We start from the raw sequence: 21704 nt of genomic DNA, 5'->3' as shown, positions 1-21704 counted from the left end.
ACTAACTAATGCCTTCATTCGCTTCAATATATGGATACCTTTTTAAAGAGATATTTTAAAACAGTAAATTATTAATCATAAGCTTCATAATAATGGTTTCGGTTGCATAACGGGCTGCGGTGGGTCAGTGGTATAGCATTCACCTCTGGTGCATGGAGTCCCTGGTTCGATCCTAGCTCGTGCTGAGTTTTGTGGTGAACAATCACGGTGTCCGTAGGCTTTCTCGCGGTTCTCCCGTTTCCTCCCACTTTCTTCACTCCACAATTTCACTAATTGCTTATCATCATCATCATCTCTTTTAGCCTAGCCAGCATAAGCGTTGAACATAAAACTTAAAGATTTTATTTCTTCATAACAAAAATATGAATATACCATGATTTTTAATTGTTTTTTCTTGGAAAATTTCAAAATTTTGAACTTATTCCACTTGTCATTCAAATGTTCAATTGCTAGAGGGAATATATATATATATATCTAATCGAAGAAGTTGAACCTCGAATTTTATACTTCAAGTAGATGCTGAAAGTGTGCCTAATATTAACGATCAAGAGCGGTATCTAAATTTAAATGTAAACATTATATCTACATAAATGACGGACGTTTGAATCAGAATCCTGAGCTTGGGTCAGGTGATATCTAGAAATAAGAAATAAATGATACCAAAGTTGTGAGAAAGTTTAATTCTTTGGCACACATAAATACATGGAAAAAGTAACTCTTTTTTCCGTTTTTTTTTTTTCATTATGAGTTATTTACAATACCTGAGCATGAATCTGTTATGATCTGAGAGGAACTTCACATATGGATCTTAAGATGAAATATGTTCACAATGACAAAAAAAAAAAAAAAAAAAAAAAAAAAAAAAAAAAAAGAGGTTGATTCCCTTGTGCACTGAGAGCGCTAAATTTTTAATTTTGTAGCCAAAAGATCACACAGTTTAATATTTTAAAAAAAATAAACTTGGTGTTGAATGTGGTAAAAAAAAAAAGAAAGAAAGAAAGAAAGAAACTTGATGTTGAATGTGGTACAAGTAATTTTGAGTTGGTATAACGAGATTTAGTCCGTCAGTTACAGTTGGTATGGTGAAGAACTTTGTCAATCAACAAAATGTGCAGTATGGTGTGCATTTCGAAAGTATTATTTTTCATGCTCCCCCCCTCCATAACGATAAGGGCTAAAGTTGGAATTGAACGGAGTGTTAGTATTCATCCCTGCGACCCCGAAAACTATGAATTTAACACTAATATCCAATGTCCCGGTATATCATTTCCGTTTATTCATACATGTGACCTCCTGTAATTCCCCATCGTGCCGAAATTTAAAAAAAAAAAAAAAAAAAAAAAAAAAAGATTCGTATGAGATTCGATCTAGCGATTCATCCATGTATCAGATTTGGTGGCTTTAGATCATTCCTTTCTATGCAAAAAACTTACGACAGGCAGACAGATTCACACATTATTTTATTATTATTATTATAGATTATTATTATTATCATTGCTTTCATAAAAGAAAACATTATTGTAGTGGCGGATCTTGCCTGGGCCCGAGGCCCCAGGTTTTGAGTGACAAAATTAATTTAAGCTATTGTTTACACATTTTTGAAAGTTTATAATAAACTGATAGTTATTATCGTCTAGCTACTGACTCACCCCCGGCCCCATTTTTTACCTTCTTGATCCACCTCTGTGTGACAGTAAATAAAATGAAATGAAACCTTAATTTTAATATTACTGACCTGTATACCAAAGTATAGAATAAAATGACTATAGTGAATAAGAGCACATAGTATACAATTTAAAGGAATGTGAAATATGCATCACCTGCATTTCAGGCAACCGTTGTGTAGGTCGAACTTCGGACATTGCCAACTTTATAAATAAATATTCATAAATATTCATAAAAAAATAACGTAGCTAATTGTAGTAATATTTGTCAATGCCAAAGGTTATGGAGTACTAGTACCAGTAAGAAACACTGATATATTGAGTGAAAACTCTTGCAACCCTGGTTACGCAAGCTCAGAAGCGCTCTTTTGCCGGTGCCTGCCACGACTCAAAGAAGATTAGGTCTACTCCTTTCGCTTGTGCCGGCGAGAATACACACGCTTGACTCCTTCTCTCCGTATTTGTAAAAAGCATGTGGAGAACCTTCTCTGAGTGATTTTTGTTACAGATATCTTCCATCCATCTTTAAACTTTATCAACTGCAGTTCCTGAGCTTCTGTTAATCAATATCACAGGTATGCATTGATGTATTATTCTGTCCGTTAGTACAGGACGCATGTTTTTAATTTGCGCTAGCACAATTTCTGCAATAAATGTATGTTTAAGCTAGTGTTACCATCTCGCAAGAATATTTTTTTAAAATTAACTTAATCTAACATTCATTTAGAATAAAAGCGTATTGAAGTTTATTTTGTAATAATGTTATGCGCTTTTAGTGAGTCTTTCAGATTGCAAGCTTTCAGAGCGCGTACGCAAGTTAAGAATCACTTGAAAATACATAATTGAATTATTATTATTTCGTTGTTTAAAGAGCTTTTTGAAATGAATTTTAAAAAGGCATAAAAACCAGGTAGTAGCTTTAGTAAATCAAAAACAGGGACCCCAAGCAGAAGAAACGTTGGCATTTTAGCGCTTAGTTCTACCAAGTTTGATTTCCGACGGATGCACACAACATATTGATGACTAATGAAATGAAATGAAATCTTGAAGTTTTACGTTATGCCGGCTAGGCTAAAGGAGACGGTGATAATGAGAAATGAATGAAATGATGGAATGAAAAAGTGGGAGAACCTCGCGAAAAAACAGGCACACGGTGTTTGTCCACCACAAAGCTCACTTGGCGCGAGCTCGGATCGAAGCAAGGACCCCATGCACCAGAGGTGAACGATGGAAAAATTAATGGAATGAGAAAGTGGGAGGAAGCGGGAGTACCCTGAGAAAACTCACGAGCACAATGTTGTTCACCACAAACTTACTTGGCCGGGGGTCGAACGAGGGACCCCAGGGACCAGAGATAAGATTTCTATCACTGTTCCCCCCAACTCTCAGCGTAGAAACATGTACACAACATATTGATGACAAATCCAGGGTTTGATTCCAATGTGGATGTGGAAGCAGAGCTTCAGATTCAGTGACAACGGCAGCTTTAATTTTTTTAGGGGAGAGCGCAAGCGGAAGGACAGGAAAAGGTTTTGGAGGGCAACTTTTTTTATATATATACCAAAGAATAGATTTTATATTACTTGACCTATTACAATACAACATACCTGGGAGAAAGCGTATTCTGGGAGCTCGTCTCCCTTGATCATGGTTCGATCCCCGGCCAAATAAGTTTGTGGTGGATAACATCGTGTCCGTGGGTTTTCTCGGCCCGTTTCCTCCCACTTTCTCATTCCACTACCAATTCTTCCATTATCATTCACTTGCTTTAATCGTCGTCTCCCTTAGCGTAAAGGGCATAATCATCGGACGTTAAACTAAAGATTTAATTTCATTTTCCCTTGGCCTTTTTGACGTTGTTCATATTCCACTTTAAGCATGAGTCCCGTCTTATTTTGCCTGAGTGTTTAAAACAAAGACATTAAAATCCAAACAATCAAAATCTAGCAATACATTAAGATGAATATAAGAAATGAATTGGAAATATCAAAAGACGCGTATTGTTATGTATGACGTGAAATGTCAAACGACGTTGTCTGTATTCGTGCGTATTTTATGCAGTGGAAGTGTTTCATTCAATTGATTTATCCATTAACCTATTTGAATTACACCTATTTATTTCCTTTTTATTACGATCGATAGTGTTATATACTGATCGTTTTGTACAGCAAAATGGAATACAGCTACAATATATGAAACAACTTTTGCATGTCCACTTTGTATACATGCGTGGTGCCCTAGAATTACCAAAAAAAAAAAAAAAAAAAAAAAGTCGGTTTTAAGTGTGTCTGTAATTTTACACCAAATATAACGTTGAATACTGGTTTATTTATGTGTGTTTATTTATTTGTGTTACTAGTACTAACACTCACTTTTCACTCATAATGTAACAATTTTACAGTTAACAGTGTTTAATATGATTTTAATTGTAATATTTTGCTATATCTTCAATGTAAACCTATCATTAGCAGGACGGTTGGTTTCTGGATTGATTGAGTTAATTTTTACTTTTAGCACCTTAGCTGTATGGGACGGGATCTACTGTTTGAAGGTATATCCGAACCACTATTTTTGTTTGTATCCAAGCCAAATACCTTGTTTGGGAATCGAAGCCGGGATTACACACACAGAAAGCATGCCACTTAGCGACACATTTCCCCATAAATGTTATTTTGTGATTACCTTCAATCGTAATTGAATAATTTAGAGTGAAAGAGAGGAGATGGAAGAAATCGTATTGGTTGGTTAATTGATTGCAGTTTAATGATTCCTAGGGATGTTCCAGATTCTCGAATTCCAAAATACTTAAGAATCAAATCTTCATTTCGGAATTACGGAACCTCTGAACTCGAGCCCGAAATTACGAAATTTCGTAATTCCGGAATCTTGAATTCCAAAAGATCCGGGATTATGAATCTGCTAAATGAACTCGCAATTCAGAACACTCTTAGATGGGATCTACTCTTTAAACTGGAATCTAACCACTATTCGCCATCAGGAATCGAACCCGGTATCACGCACATACACACGCCCGCACCCCCCCCCCACACACACACAGAAAATAGATGTGAGCTAGTCGTAAATGAACGGGTGAGGCAAATACTATTAGTTTTTGAACTGTTAAGCCAAAAGCATACTAAGAAAAAAAGGGGATTATCGAAAAAAACTTAGGGACATTTAAAAAATCACATTTACCCAGTAAAAAGTGAATATTTTTGAGAAGTGTGTTTATATATATATGTGTGTGTATGGATATATTTTTTTCTAGGCTACAAAATAGAGAGGACTCCGGTTTGTGAAGTCAGATTAGGAAAAAAAAAAAAACAAGGTAGTGGATGGTCCTGATATATTTTATCCAACGAATAACCCTATCGCTTACGATAGATTTTCATAGACGGAAGGTCAAATGTCTAGTTTAACATACGAGTGTTTTGTAGAAATTAATTTATTTTTCTTGATTTTATATTTTATGTCTTAGAGATTTTTAAAAAGCTATATAATAGAGGGTGATCAAAAAAAAAAAAAAAAAAAACTACGGAATCCATGGAGGTACCGGTACTATAAAAGATGTTGAAAATGACCATCAGTTACTGTTTCACTCGTATGTGCCTTTCTGATCAAGTTCCTGAACACGCTCTAGAGTGTTGCATGTAAAATATTGTGTACCGTTTATTGATTGTTGGCCTCAGTTCTTCCAAAGTGTGCGGATGGATTGTGTAAGCTGCAGACTTCAGAGATCCCATAAGAAAATAACTCCAGATATCCCTATTAGACCTATTCAGAATGTTTTAGGGAATTACTTGACGTTAACTCCTGCACAATTGTGATTTTGTACGTAAACATTTGTAACGATTTTCTCACAGCGGTATATGCTATACCGTAAGACACTCCAACATCACTCTGATCAGATAACCTGCGTGTAAGGCATTTTGCGGGCACTGATATCGGTCAATTTGTTCTTGGGGGCGCTGCTAGTTCGGAAATTATCTGATACGCTTCTAGCTTTCGTGAATTTATCGTATTGACATTTGATGATTGATTTATTCGGAGATGCCTTCGCAGGATGTGGCTTGAATTACGTTCCGCAGTGATTTTGTACCTCAAATTCCTTATGCACTTTTCCACAGGAAACATTCTTCTCTGTGGAATTGTGCTATAAGGTCCTTGTCTCAATTATCACCACCTGTCAGCTATAACGAAAGAAAAAATATTTGTGCCATTTATTGCGTGACTTTTAGATCACTCTGCACATTGTATGTTTCGGATTAATGTTTGCTCATTTATTTGAGGGGTTGCACCTTAGTCTCTGAAATTGTGTCGTTAAATACTGATTTTCAATTTTGAAGCCTCTTTCGTTTACTAAAGTAGGAAATCTCTTTGTAGTTTGGAAGAATCTGTTTTATTGCCTTCCACTCATACAGGAGGACCAAAATTTTTTTCTTTTTTCTTTTTTTTTTTTTTTTTATAGCTACTACAAAGAGAGAAACAATAGCAGTTTTATTGCGATCGCAGGAAGACTATAATCTAACCCAGCCTTTCCTAACCTTTTTCAACTTGCGGCACACTACGGGTGTAACTTGAATTCTCGCGGCACACTCATAGATACTATTATTATTTTTATTATTATTTGCAAATATAAAATACCATGTTATTTTTTTTTCTGTGATTACTGACCTTCTCTCAGAGATGAAAGCTCGATCACTGGTTTCCCCCTATGCTAATTCATTATGCTTATTTTTTATTCTAATTTTAAAATAGAAAACAACTGCAATGGAATATAAGACTCAGATTTTTAAAAATACGGTTTCCTTTTCGAAAACTGTATCCAACCTTTCACTAAGAACGAAGATCACTAAATAACGAACGAACAAACAAATGTCCTGTACTTTTAACTTTGCTGTTTTAACCAAAACCGGTGTATATTATTGCAATCACACAGCTTGCGATGCGTCGAAGTCATATCACACCTGTTGAACAAAGTGTTGTTCTGTCTTTCACATGCGAATGAGTGTTCTACGAACGTTCACGTGACGCGTACCGTACAAGTGCTTCCATTTCTCGGTGTTAGTATGACTCTCAATTGAAGCGTAACATAGCAGCTAACCGTGGAAATGTGTACGAGCCGAAATACTGTCTACTACACAGTAATAGATGTAGAATAATATATTACAATTACAGTATTTTTTCCGTGGTAGAAATTCATAGTAATGCGAAATACAAAAATATATATTTTTTTCCAATATCTTGCAATTTGGTTGTTATAGAATCAATATTTTTTTTCGATTTCCTCGCGGCACACCAGCGGTCCATTCGCGGCACACCAGTGTGCCGCGGCACACCGGTTGGGAAACGCTGATCTAACCCAATACTTATTCAATTCATACATATATGATTCACTCGTGAAAATAGAGAAAATAAGACAACGTAAACGGTAGTAGTTTCACATATTGACAAAAGAAGAATGGGCAGAGTAGATCACGAACCTCCATCGCCATCTTGAAATCCACCATTTTGAAATCAGTGATTTTTTTTTATTTTTTTATTTTATTTTATTTTATTTTTTTTTTTTTTTTTGAAATGGAAAGATAATCATGTGATATATCAATTAGGGCCAGATTGTTCTCAAAAAGTCAATTATGAACTTTATTGATCGTTATGTGCATTTGCTTGGAAAATTTAGGGTCATCTTTATAATTATTTACGAAAATCTAGGAGACTGATACTCGTATGTTGAAAGTCTGGATTATCACGAAAATACATGTAAGTTAAACATATCTACAAGCTAAGAAAACTAACAGTGAAATTTAATATCGAAGTTGTCTATTATTACATTGTTATTATTAAATGTCACTGTTGAATATCAAATCTTGTTTTGCTAATATGTGAAACTACCACCGTTTGCGTTGTCTATCTTTCACTATTTTCACGATTCAACAGTTTATTTGCTGTATTTCAATACCATAACATACCCTTTCTCCCACCAACTTTGATACCCTTCCCCTCTCTTTTTTGTGGCGCTCACCCGCTATAATTTGCTCATATACATATTTTCACATCCTCTATCAAGCGCACTATGTTTCATCCCGCAACTCGATTCATTCATTTGGACCCTTTACTTGTGAGCAGTGAGCATTATAATCCGTTCCGCTTTAAGTGTATAATTTATAAGTTGCCTACGTGAGTAAATTTGAAACAATATGACCTTACTAAAAAAAAAATAAATAAATAAATAAATAAATAAATAAAATAAACAAATAAAAAAAACATTAATATCATTATAACGAATGAAATGTAATACTGATAGCTTATATCGGTTTTATTTAGTGGCAAGCAGGGCCGGATTAAAGGGGGCTTAGATAGCTGTAGCACCGGTCCTCCAGGTGGAGAGGGGCTTTTACTTTGATAAAAATCTCAACTGGCTATCTAAAAAAGAATAACAAAGATACAATTATCATCATAAAATAAAATATGACTAAAAATATGAAATATATTCCCTTAACTTGCATACTGTACTTTCACAGAAAAGTATCAGGCAAAGTCAGTAGGGGTCACATATTTTTTTCTAGCCCCCGTAGGCCTCCAGATGGGTTAATCCTGTCCTGGTAGCAAGCTTGTATAGTAATTTGTAGAGGTCTGAGCGGGAGTAGATCAGTGTTTCTTCCAGACCTGTTTTTGGGGGGGCATTGCTTCCCCCCCGGAGCCCTAAGAGTGCCCCCCGGAGACCAAAGTAATACGTCTATAATATAATAGTAAATAGAATAGTATCAGCAGTGCCCCCCCCCCCCCGGAACATTGTTTCTGAAAGAAACACTGGAGTAGATGCATAACAATCTTAAGAATTTTTATGGAATTTGTTCTCGATTGAAGTCTTGTATTAAAATGTAATTACTCTTTTGGGACAAATGACCGCCAGAGCAAAATTGTATTTAAATGGATTTTCGTTCTTTCTTTCTTTGTGTTCAAAATCCTATAATAAATATGAAGTGCTATTTTTTTTTTCAGATTTATTTGAGTTGGCTTATTCTTCTTTCTAAAGAACCTTGTATCTCCGTTTCACCTTCGCGTTCTGAACAAGATGCTCATATCTTATGAATAATGATAATACAAATAAATAGCGTCTTGCAAAAAAAAAAAAAAAAAAATCTTTTAGTTTAACTTTCCATGCTTATGCTCTTTAGGCTAAAGGAGACGGATGGTTAAAAGTAAATTGTGAAATTAAATTTTTGTGCGCTCTCACCGGAAATTGAACCCATAACCATGTAAATAGCAACTTTGAAATTAATTGACAATAAAGTATTACAAATTTCACAATTTTCTTATCAGAAATCTGCGTTTGAGAATACCTTAAGTAAATGCCATGTTTTATATTAATTATGTAATTTAAGTCAATGTGAATTTTAAATCACTTCATTTAGCGTAGTTGACTAAGACTACAATAGAAAATGATTGTATTTAATGCTTAGCTTCAATTTGATCGATATTGTAACTAGTGATGAGAGATGGAAGATCTTCCAATATATCTTTCAGGAAAAAAAATCCTTTCTAGACAAATACCTACGACAAAGTATTAACTAGACTTAAAAGTATAAAATAAGTTAATTGCATGTATAATAATATTAACTACAGTAAACTATGATTTTCCAATTACAGTTTCTCACAACTGGAAAATTTATCACTATATTTTTCTGGAAAATTTTTGGTTGTAAAAAAAATCCACGACCAAGTATTAACTTCACCTAGAGCAGTCAAATAATTTGAATGCATGTATAGAAATAATAAATAATAGTAAATTATAATTTTCCAATCAAAACTTTTCATAACTGGAAAATTTGGAAATATTATTTCGTACTTGGTATTGAAAAAATAACATTGTTTCTCTCTCTCTCTCTCTCTCTCTCTCTCTCTCTGTGTATAATACAGGGAAAATACATATATAAACTAAAGTTTTTCATTTAGTAAAAACAAAAAATCCACAAAGAAAATTATTTTACCTATATATATATATATATATATATATATATATATATATATATATATATATATATATATATATATATATATATTTGCTATTTCACTATCTGTGGATGCGGATGAAATGTTCTGGACGCGGGTGCGGATGTGGATGTGATATTTTACGAGTATATCCGCGAAAACTTCTAGTAATTTGGAATAACTTCTAGAGCTAGGAATACTTGCACCCTCTTCTAACTTTCAGTATTAGGCCATCACATTTCGTTTGCATAGTCCTATTATGTCTTAGACTTCGTTCATTGGATGCCATAATTGCTGACACTTTTATCTGCAGTTCTCCACCACTGGAAATTCCAAAATTGGCTTGCAATGCCTTCTGCAATCATTTATTCAGTGCGGATCTGGAAGTTGAGTGTACTTGTAATAAGAAATGACTAATTCCGCGCTTAACTAATCTCCAATATGCTCTGAATCAACTTTTATTGGAAAATGTAATCATATTAAGATGGCAACACGTAGAAAAATATTGAAGCATGCGTACTTATGAAGAATTGATTACTCTATTTTTGGACGGTATATAAAACAGTATAAAATGTGCAATGTTGTCACAGCCGTGATAGTAATAATTTTATATATATATATATATATATATATATATATATATATATATATATATATATATATATATATACTAGCAGCGTTCACCCCGCTTCGCTGCGGTCACCCCGGAACGCAATAAACTTTGTTACTTAGATAATTTTTACTTTTTCGCTTTCAAGTGATATGATAAAAACCATAGAAGATTGCAGTAAATCTTAACATTATATCGCCTGTCATTTATGTTAACCCGCCCCGCTTCGCTGCGGTCATCCCGGTGCTGGCATATTGTAAAAGTGTCTGTAAAAATAAGCAAATCAATTAAAAAATTTTAAACAGAAGATTCAAGCTATTTTCCGCTGTATATCGCCTGTCATTTATGTTAACCCGCCGAGTGACACGGTCATGCGGGTTGCATATAAATACGTTTATTTTTACCTATGATGAACTAATAACAAAGGATTTGTACGTTATGGACACTTGAATGGTCAATTATCTCAAGACACTGTGTTATGAGCAAGCTTAACAAAGATATTTTTATTTATTTTATTTTTATTATTCATAAAATTTGCATATGCAATCTAAATTTTATATTCAAATTTAATATATATATATTTAATTAGTTTAGTTATTCTTTATACATTATATTTCAAGCAATCATTCTGATATTATTTTATTTTATTTAAAATTTCATTAAGTTTAGTGGCATAACAGAAAACTGCTTTTCTTTGTATATTTGTTGGAAAGTTCTGTATGATTTTTGAAACTTCAGGGAGATAAAGGTTAGTGACCTTTAGGGTACCAAATATTGCCAACCTATAGTAACTAGAAAATACTATAAACAAAATTCTTTCAATGTGTTATAACTATTATAAAAATATATTATAAAAAAAAAAAAGAAATTCTAAGGATAAACAAAACAAAATTGGCGACAAAAAGTCGCTGAGCAATCTTTTATTAAACTATACACACCTAGATACGAATTTTCAAATACAATACGTAAGAAATTGTTTCACTGACCGCGATTTTCACACTTTTAAGGAAACCGCTACCTCTTCGGTGGGGGTGGTTCAATGGATCTGGGTGCCTAGTCAGCGAACCTTCATCAATTCAATTTTCATATTGTTCCAGGGTTACCAGAAGGTACTAATATATAAAATATATTTTTGAATATAAATTTCCAACTTATAACAATTCTTGGACAAATCCGATAAAGTTAAATTAGTATATAAAATCGCAATCCTTACCGTATTTTCTTTATAGAATAGCTATTTTGGCAGTTTGCTATTCTTTGCTTAATTTTTTTTACTCAGTGTGTTGATTCTGGCACTCCCGGCATGCCTTGGAGTGTGATGAAAGGTAGCAAAAGACAATTGTCTACCACCAACAAGTTATTTGGTATTTTTTCTGCTTTTTAACAATAACAACTCCACCCAAGTGTATAAATGTAAAATAAAATATTTAAATATTGGTTTTCAACTTTTGTTACATGTCAATTGTAATTCGTTAATCAGTAATATCATTAAATATAAATGTAAACAGAAAAGGATATCAGTCACTAAAAAAGGTTGTTTACATTAAAAAAAAAAACAATAACCGCTAAAGAAATACACCTGTCAGGCCTCTCACAAGCAACCCTTTATAAAAAAAAGTCCCGCTATCCTCTAACAATAAAAAAAAAAAAAAAAAAAAAACTTTTAAAAGCCGCGAAGGAGGCAAATTTTGGTAAAAAATAGCTTTAGTGTGTGCCACAAAAGAAAATGAAAATAAAACATAGTTAGTTGAAAATCAACTGTCGCCAAAGTCAAACAATTATTCTTTGTAAAAAACTAAGGGTTAAACTCATATCTTCATACATACATCACTTCAGCAGTAATAATAAAACTAATTATTATTTAAATATCTGTTATATAAAAATAATTATTCTAAAAAACTACATTTTATTTTATGCTAAAGTGAATAATCTTTAACGTAAAATTACAGCTAAAAATGTCTAACAAGTTAACAAATATCAGTTTAGCATAACAAAAGTAAAAAACTATGTTTGCATTGCTAAACTTCAATTAACATCAGTGCAATGTTATTTATTTAAACACAAGGTATAAAACTGAGTTAAAAATACCAGTGTGTTTTATCAGCAGTTTCTCTGAAACTAAAATTTTATTCTCAATAAAAAACAAAATCTAAAAACTGTAACTCCCTAAAAAAAAAAATAATAAAACCTCTCCAAAAAAATCATCTGTAGTAAAATGTATTTACAGTGACAAAAAAAAAAAAATCTGATTAAAACGGTATAGTAACAATAAACATTTAAATTAAAAAAAAGATCTCTATTATTATTTAAAAAAAAAAAAAAATCATTTAAAGCAGTTATCAAAGTAATTGTTTAACAATATATATCTATATCTATATATATATATATATATATATATATATTGAATATCTAGTGTGTATATATATATATATTGCGTGTGGTGGTATTGTGTGTTCAGTAGTAAAATTAAAAATAAATATGGGTGCATTTTCTATAAAGTATGTGGAGTTTTTAATTAAATACTTAGCCGCAAGGTGAGTACAAAATAACTTGTATAATTTTTTTTTTTTTTTTTTTTACTTTTCAGGCATTTCAGGATATGTTGTGTCTGCCAAAGTTAACTAATGCAATTTAATAATAAATTCACATTTTCTTAATATTAAAATAATATCTGACGTAAGTCAGAGCTTCAAGCAGCATTACCGTCCCTAACGGGGCAATAAAACGTTAATATAAAACTCATGTTTACAAAAATGTAAATTCTAACTTTATTTGTAATTTGGCTCTACCAACACTAAATTATATTTTTATTTATTTATTTTTTTTTGGCTAATCTAAATTTTTATTAATTATTTACAACATTTACATATCATTTGCATCTATTGTACATTCCTGTAGTAAAAAAATAAAATGGATATTAAAAGCACCTCCCACTTATCTCATACTCTTCACAATAATTTGGCGCCCAGCGTGGGGCTTGATCACGCTGGTCATTGTGTTACATAAAATCTCTCCAGCGTGTTGCTAGACTAAATGCTGCATCTGTCATTTATTGCAAATAAAAATTTATCATCACAAGTCAAAATTAACTATTCGCAAATATATTTTCCCATATCTGGTCCAAGAATTGTTACATAATTAAGTATAAAACTCATTAATACAAAAGTTATGTTTTAGATGTAAACAATAAAGGGGGAGATAATTTTTTTTTAGGATTCACAAATCGAATTTTAAAGATAATTTTGGAAATTTTTAGAGAAAGTTAATGGTATTAACTCGATCACAAAAAAAAAAAATAAATGAAAATCTGGTATTCTTAAATTATGCACAAAGGTTGAGTCCTTCAGAGGAAGACATAATAAATGTCCAAAAAATAGGTAAAGTATCAACAGGTAATAGGAAAAAAACATTAGAAATTAGGCAATCAAAAAGTAATAAAATAAAACGTAGTCAAAAAAAAACAGGAAATAAAGAAAAAGCTAGGCCAAGTAATCCTGTAGTACCACCATTAGAAGTAAATAGTAAAAAAATAAAAAATCTAATGGAATTTATAAAATTAACAATAGTTGCTTCACAAAAAAAAATAAAACAAAAAATTAATAGTACAAATCATAAGTTAAATCAAACGAACGCTTGCCAAAAAAAAATAAAAAGTAAACTTTTGCAGGTTAAAAAAAAATTAAAAAATACAAATACAAAAATTAGAACGTTTTATTGCTTTGTTAGGGACGGTAATGTTGCTTGAAGCTTTGACTTACGTTAGATATTATTTTAATATTAAGAAAATGTGAATTTATTATTAAATTGCATTAGTTAACTTTGGCAGACACAACATATTTTGAAATGCCTGAAAAGTAAAAATAAAAAAAAAAAAATTATACAAGTTATTTTGTATTTACCTTGCGGCTAAGTATTTAATTAAAAACTTCATATACTTTATAGAAAATGCACCTATATTTATTTTTAATTTTACTACTGAACACACAATACCATTACACGCAATATATATATATATACACACTAGATATTCAATATATATATATATATATATATATATAGATATAGATATATATTGTTAAACAATTATTTTGATAACTGCTTTAAATGATTTTTTTTTTTTTTTAAATAATAATAGAGATTTTTTTTTTAATTTAAATGTTTATTGTTACTATACCGTTTTAATTAGATTTTTTTTTTTGTCACTGTAAATACATTTTACTACAGATGATTTTTTTGGAGAGGTTTTATTATTTTTTTTTTTAGGGAGTTACAGTTTTTAGATTTTGTTTTTTATTGAGAATAAAATTTTAGTTTTAGAGAAATTGCTGATAAAACACACTGGTATTTTTAACTTAGTTTTATACCTTGTGTTTAAATAAATAACATTGCACTGATGTTAATTGAAGTTTAGCAATGCAAACATAGTTTTTTACTTTTGTTATGCTAAACTGATATTTGTTAACTTGTTAGACATTTTTAGCTGTAATTTTACGTTAAAGATTATTTACTTTAGCATAAAATAAAATGTAGTTTTTTAGAATAATTATTTTTATATAACAGATATTTAAATAATAATTAGTTTTATTATTACTGCTGAAGTGATGTATGTATGAAGATATGAGTTTAACCCTTAGTTTTTTACAAAGAATAATTGTTTGACTTTGGCGACAGTTGATTTTTAATTAACTATGTTTTATTTTTATTTTTTTTTGTGGCACACACTAAAGCTATTTTTTACCAAAATTTGCTTTTTTTGCGGCTTTTAAAAGTTTTTTTTTTTTTTTTTTTTATTGTTAGAGGATAGCGGGACTTTTTTTTATAAAGGGTTGCTTGTGAGAGGCCTGATAGGTGTATTTTTTTAGCGGTTATTGTTTTTTTTTTGAATGTAAACAACCTTTTTTAGTGACTGATATTTTTTTTGTTTACATTTATATTTAATGATATTACTGATTAACGAATTACAATTGACATGTAACAAAAGTTGAAAACCAATATTTAAATATTTTATTTTACATTTATACACTTGGGTGGAGTTGTTATTGTTAAAAAGCAGAAAAAATACCAAATAACTTGTTGGTGGTAGACAATTGTTTTTTGCTACCTTTTATCACACTCCAAGGCATGCCGGGAGTGCCAGAATTAATACACTGAGTAAAAAAAATTAAGCAAAGAATAGCAAACTGCCAAAATAGCTATTTTATAAAGAAAATACGGTAAGGATTGCGATTTTATATACTAATTTAACTTTATTGGATTTGTCCAAGAATTGTTATAAGTTGGAAATTTATATTTAAAAATATATTTTATATATTAGTACCTTTTGGTAACCCTGGAACAATATGAAAATTGAATTGATGAAGGTTTGCTGACTAGGCACCCAGATCCATTGAACCACCCCCACCGAAGAGGTAGCGGTTTCCTTAAAAGTGTGAAAATCGCGGTCAGTGAAACAATTTTTTACGTATTGTATTTGAAAATTTGTATTTAGGTGTGTATAGTTTAATAAAAGATTGCTTAGCGACTTTTTGTTGCCAATTTTGTTTTGTTTATCCTTAGAATTTCTTTTTTTTTTTTATAATATATTTTTATAATAGTTATAACACATTGAAAGAATTTTGTTTATAGTATTTTCTAGTTATTATAGGTTGGCAATATTTGGTACCCTAAAGGTTACTAACCTTTATTTCCTTGAAGTTTTAAAAATCATACAGAACTTTCCAACAAATATACAAAGAAAAGCAGTTTTCTGTTATGCCACTAAACTTAATGAAATTTTAAATAAAATAAAATAATATCAGAATGATTGCTTGAAATATAATGTATAAAGAATAACTAAACTAATTAAATATATATATATTAAATTTGAATATAAAATTTAGATTGCATATGCAAATTTTATGAATAATAAAAATAAAATAAATAAAAATATCTTTGTTAAGCTTGCTCATAACAAATTCCCCTTTTGAGAAGGTTGGGATATACTTGTGAAAAGATATCACAACGTTCTCACTTATGCGAATTTAACATGAATAGAATTACCTAGAGTGAATACTATATATGACACTTTTGATTAAAATTAATAAAATACAACTATTTTAGCAAATTTATGCGTATTTGTTTACCTATTTATTTATAGACTTGTATGAAAAACTATATTACTAACAATATTATATATATATAGAAATATTTTTTAACCTAATGTGATTATATGTGTGAATATAATAATATAAATATTAATTAATTAATATTTATGTATTTTATGATACGTTGGAGTTTTCATTTTGAGAATTTATGTTTTTGCATTTTTTTTTTAGGTGTATTTTTTTGCATGTTATATTTTTTTAATAGAAAAGCATTTTTTTTAATTATTTTTTTGTCAGTGTTGAGGTTTGCAAGTGTATAGACATTGGTGTTTGTTTTGTGGACTATTTTTTAGGGGCCACTATATAAAACCATTAACTTTTTGGACATCTCTGCCAAGGCATTTGATTTTGGAAAGAGACGAACTAGTACAAGGTTTTTAATATTATACTTTACAAGCCGATGATGCTTGTTGAAATATGCTTTTTTTGCTTTTGCCTTTTTTTTTAAGTTTTTTTGCGTAATTTTTACGTAATACTTGGTTTTAGCAGATTTGTTTACTTTTGGTACCTTAAACAGACGAGCTATATTATTTGTTTGTGAGATGTTTAGATGTAGTTTATAGGGAGAAAATCCCGTACTTAAATGTTTTGTTGTATTTAAGCACTTTTTTACTTTAGTAAGTAATTTTGGCCACTCTTTTTGGTTATGAGAGCAATATTTACGTAACATATGGACTGTAGACTTTACAGTTGTTTTTGCAATTTTTTTTGAGGAAAGTAAGCACTATTTATAATATGTTTAATTTTTAATTTTTTTATTGCATTTTTTTATTGTATGGACTGGAACTGGGTTCCTCTATTTGTGATTAGCATTTTTGCATTTGGGCATAGTTTGAGAAAATTTTTTAATTTTTGTAATGCAATGGATGTAGTTGCTTTTTTACAAGCATAAAGACCTATTAATTTTGAAAACACATTTAAAAATACTAATATGTATTGATAACCACCATATCTTTTAGTGATTGGACCGCAGAAATTAGCACTTAGAAAGACGCCTGGCTTTTTTGCTATAACTGAATGCATAGGACCTCTATAATAACAAGTAGGAGGGTTTGCCTTTTGGCATATGGAGCATGAGTTACAATATTTTTTAATTATAGTGCGTATTTTTGGCCAAAAGAAACTTTTTGTTAACTGAGGCACAAGTTTGCTAGCTGAAAGATGTTTACTTTGTTTGTGATAATAATTTAATAAAGGTTTGACTAAGACTTTCGGGATATATATGCGTATGCCCATGTTATTTTTTTTACATAGCCTACCATTTAATATTTTATATTGGTGGCTTTTTTTACAAACTTTACCATTTTTGTTTTCATTTTTTACTTGTTTTTTAATGGGACCTAGAAATGAATTTGAAGTTTGTAGTTTAGGTAACATGCTAATTAAACTTTTTATTTCACATGGAATTTTTTTTAAGATACCCATTAACGATTTTTTTAAAACTGGTTTGGCTTTAATGTTAAATTTAATATTACTATGTGGTGGATATTTTGAATGATAATTAGCCATATTATCTTGGGACCTTACATGTTGAAAACTGAAGTTTAAATTTGCTAATGAGAGTGCCCATTTTAAAATTTTTTGATTGGTGAGTTTACATAGTAAAATAAACTTTAAGGCCTCGTGGTTTGAGCGTATTATGAATTTATTTGTTATTAAATAGTGTTTAAATTTTGCTACCCCATCAACCAGTGCCAAAAGTTTTTTTTTTGTTGTTGTATAGTGTTTTTGAGGGCCAGAAAATATTTTTGAGGACATTTCTATTATTTTTTTTTTCCATTATCATTTATTTGATACAACAAATTGGAACTTGCTTGATCGGAGGCATTTATTTTTAAAATAAATTTTTTGTTAGGTAGTGGCTTTTTAAGCACTACTTTTTTTTGAAATATTTTTTTAATTTTATTTAGAGCTTTCTGATGCTGTGAACTCCATTTAAACTTAACATTTTTTTTTAGCAACTCATAAAGAGGATACAAGACATTTGAATATTTTGCACTGAAACATTTGTAAAATCCTAACTAATTTAACAGCTTACGTAACTTTTTTACATTTTTAGGTGGTTTAAAATCAACTACTTTTTTAATTTTATTTTTATTTTTGCTAATTTTTTTTTGAGACAATTTAAAACCAAGTATTTTAATTTTTGGTTGCGCGAACTCACATTTTTTTAGCCGGAGTGTAACTCCACCTTCTTTTAATAAAGTTAACACCTGGTCCAAATGAGACAGGTGCTCTTTGAAATTAGTAGATGCTATAATTGTATTATTAACATACGTATTACAGAATGATTTGATATTATTTTTAAGAATTTGATTAAGTGCTTTGATGCACGATGACAGACTGGTTTTTGTTTTAAATGGTAGTTTTATGAAACAGTATGATATACCTTTATATATGAAACCTAAAAATTGTTGGTTTTTTTCCCTGACCTTTACGTTTACAAAGAATTTAACTATATTGAGTTTACTGAAATAATTTTTATTACTAAGTGATTGCAAGATGTTAAGAGGGACTAATGGTTTGTTGGTTTGTCCTTTTATAATTTGCGAAAGCCTCCTCCCATTTACACATAGACGAATTTGTTTATTTGGTTTTTTTACAACAACAAGTGGATGATTATAGCTACTAGGTGATTTTTTTATTATTTTTTACGCGAGCCATTTGTGAATTTTATTTTGAATTTGATTTTGAAATTTTATGGGAAAATTGTACATTTTTGACCTAATGGGTGTGGGATTAATTATTTTAATACAATGTTTATACTTTTTGATTGTTTTAGGTTTTTTGTTAAATATATTACGATGTTTAATTAACAAAGAAGCTAACATGGCCTTTTGATTATTATTAAGTTTTATATAAGCGTTTACATGTTTGTGGATTTTTTTTACAGTGGTTTTTGTATTTACTTGTAACCATTTTGAGGGTGACAATACTTTTTTTTGCAGTTTTTTGATTGTTGGAAACTTTTTAAGCTTTAACTGTGGCTTGGGGTTAGTTTTATTTAGCTGCTCCCTTGAATTGCCATAAACCATTTGCTGCAATTTATCATGCCTTTTTAATTTACTAAAATTTTTTACCGTGATTGCATTATTAGCATCACAATTTATTGTTTCCTTTATATATTTTAATACTAAATTTTGATTATTTACTTTCACGTCTCGAAAATTTATTTTTACAGTGTGTGGCTTATGTAATACTAATAATTCTTTAGAATAATTTAACACAGCATGTGCTTTTACAAAGAACTGAGATTTAAGGATTAAATTACGATTAAGGTTTTTTACTATGATTTTTACTGTGTGAAATAGTTTTCCATTAATGTATAATGCTAATAGAGTTTGTTCCAATATGACAGCTACCTTTTTATCAAACGCAGAAGTAACTTTAATATTATTACTTTTTAAAAAAGGTGGTGCGGGATTATTGTCTTTAACTGTATTTTAAAGATTTTTACTTAATGCTGAGATAGATGATCCACTGTTTAGCAATGCATTGATTGACTGCGCATAAATTATTACATTAATTTTTGGTAAATGTATAATATTGTTTCGAGTCACAGGCTCGTTTTGAATATCAAGCAAATCATTAAATATCCCGTTTGCTTGTTTAAATACTGGTTTACTAATTAACACACTTTTACCATTTTTTAATACTAACTTAACTGAGTTATTTTTTATGTTACTACTTTGATTAAAATATTTTTTTTTATTATTTTTGTACAAGTGACATAATTTTTTTTTTTTTTTAATGATTTACATTTTAAAATCTTCAATGAAGTTTTTTTTTTATTGTGTATTATATTACCATTATTACTGTTTTGACTGTTATTGAGCACGCATTGGGGTTGGACCACTAGTTGGATACTGGGTTTGTTATTTTGGATGTTAAGTATTAACTCTTTTTTAGTGCATGCTGGAAATTTTCATTGTTTATTGCGATTGTTTTTTCTTGCACTGGTTGTATTTTTTTGTGCTGTGTAAGTGTTGGAAGTTTGTTTGCTGTTATATGTTTTTAATACTTGAATTTGTTTTGTGTTATTATATGTGTTCCTGTTATTATTATTATTACTACGGCTGTAAAAATTCCTTGAATTTACACCCCGTGTACCTTTTTGTGGTTTTGTGTTTTGATGAGGCGCGTTTTGAGAATTGTGTTTGTTTATTCTGGTGGATTGATTTTTAGTATTTTGGCCACGCCCCCTTGAGGTTTTTTTATTTGTATTTGAATTTTTTTTAGTTTTTTTTACGCGACCTTTTGCATTTTTAGAATAAGGACCACGGTTTTGTTTGTGAACACGATTATTTTGTTGTGGCTGAGTGGTTTTGTGTTGTTTATGTGTGACCTTTAGCATATTAATGCTCCTTTTTTGAGGGACATTAATTTTATCTTGGTATGAATATTGAACTTTCGTCACAAGCGTGAGTAATTTTGAAATAGTTTTTGGTTTTGCGGCTATTATAATTTTGAAAAGAGAAGGCGAAAGTTGGCGCGGAAGAACCTTTAACAGGATTTTTTTTTTAAGGGGAGGGTCTAAGACCGCATTTAAGTGTAGCAAGTGGAGCAAGTACTTTGATGCGCTTTTGTGTACTTTTGGATTGAATTGATTTGTTAATATGTTTGCTCTTAAAGCAGCTAATTTTTTTTGGTTTAAATATGTGGCTTTAAATGCTGTTATAAAGTTTGAATATGTAACAATCTTGCTTTTTATGACTTTAAACCATTGCAAGGCACTACCTTTTAAGGTGCGTGAGATGAAGGACAGACGTGCTTCAGTGTTGACACCAGTTAGTTTAAAATAATTATTTAGGTCAACAAGGAAGCTATAAGTTTGGGCTTCATCTTTCAATCCTTGAAAACACGGTAACTTTAAATTTTTATGTAAAAAGGAATTTATAGCCGTTGCCAAGGCAACCTGACTATTTATTTGAGTTAATGACTGTGCAGGTGGTGAGGTTATTGGTTGGAACGTATTATTACCTACTGCCCTTGAACATGATGGCAATTTCTGTTTTAATTGAAAGGTTATACTGTTAGACCTATGGCCATTGCCTGTATTTTCATTATTGAGATGCATTTCCCTACATTTTTTACCTTGTGTTCTATTTTGTAACCTGCTTATTGAATTATATAATTTTTGCACTTTTTTGTTGGTAACATTATTTAATGCAATAAGTTTTCCTTTTAAATTTTGCACTTTTTTTATTACATTTTGTTTGAACACAGTATTGGCCTTACTAATTTTTTTTTTTATGTTTTTTTGCAAAATGACCTGTTTTGCGATTACATTTTTTA

At 30.3% G+C, this 21704-nt stretch overlaps 1 protein-coding gene across 1 annotated transcript in view; it reads left to right on the top strand.

Annotated features, from left to right (window-relative positions):
* The first annotated feature begins 2052 nt into the window (after window positions 1-2052).
* AsnS (asparagine synthetase) overlaps window positions 2053-21704 on the top strand; it is an 84524-nt gene continuing 64872 nt past the window's right edge. The window contains exon 1 of the mRNA XM_081736453.1: window positions 2053-2239. The gene's annotated coding sequence lies outside the window, so the exon portion shown is untranslated. The remainder of the gene's footprint in view (window positions 2240-21704) is intronic.

The sequence above is a fragment of the Thermobia domestica genome, chromosome 13, assembly GCF_964235325.1.
Source record: "Thermobia domestica chromosome 13, izTheDome1.hap1.1, whole genome shotgun sequence".
In the NCBI taxonomy this organism is placed as follows: domain Eukaryota; kingdom Metazoa; phylum Arthropoda; class Insecta; order Zygentoma; family Lepismatidae; genus Thermobia; species Thermobia domestica.
This window is presented reverse-complemented; position numbering and strand designations above follow the sequence as displayed.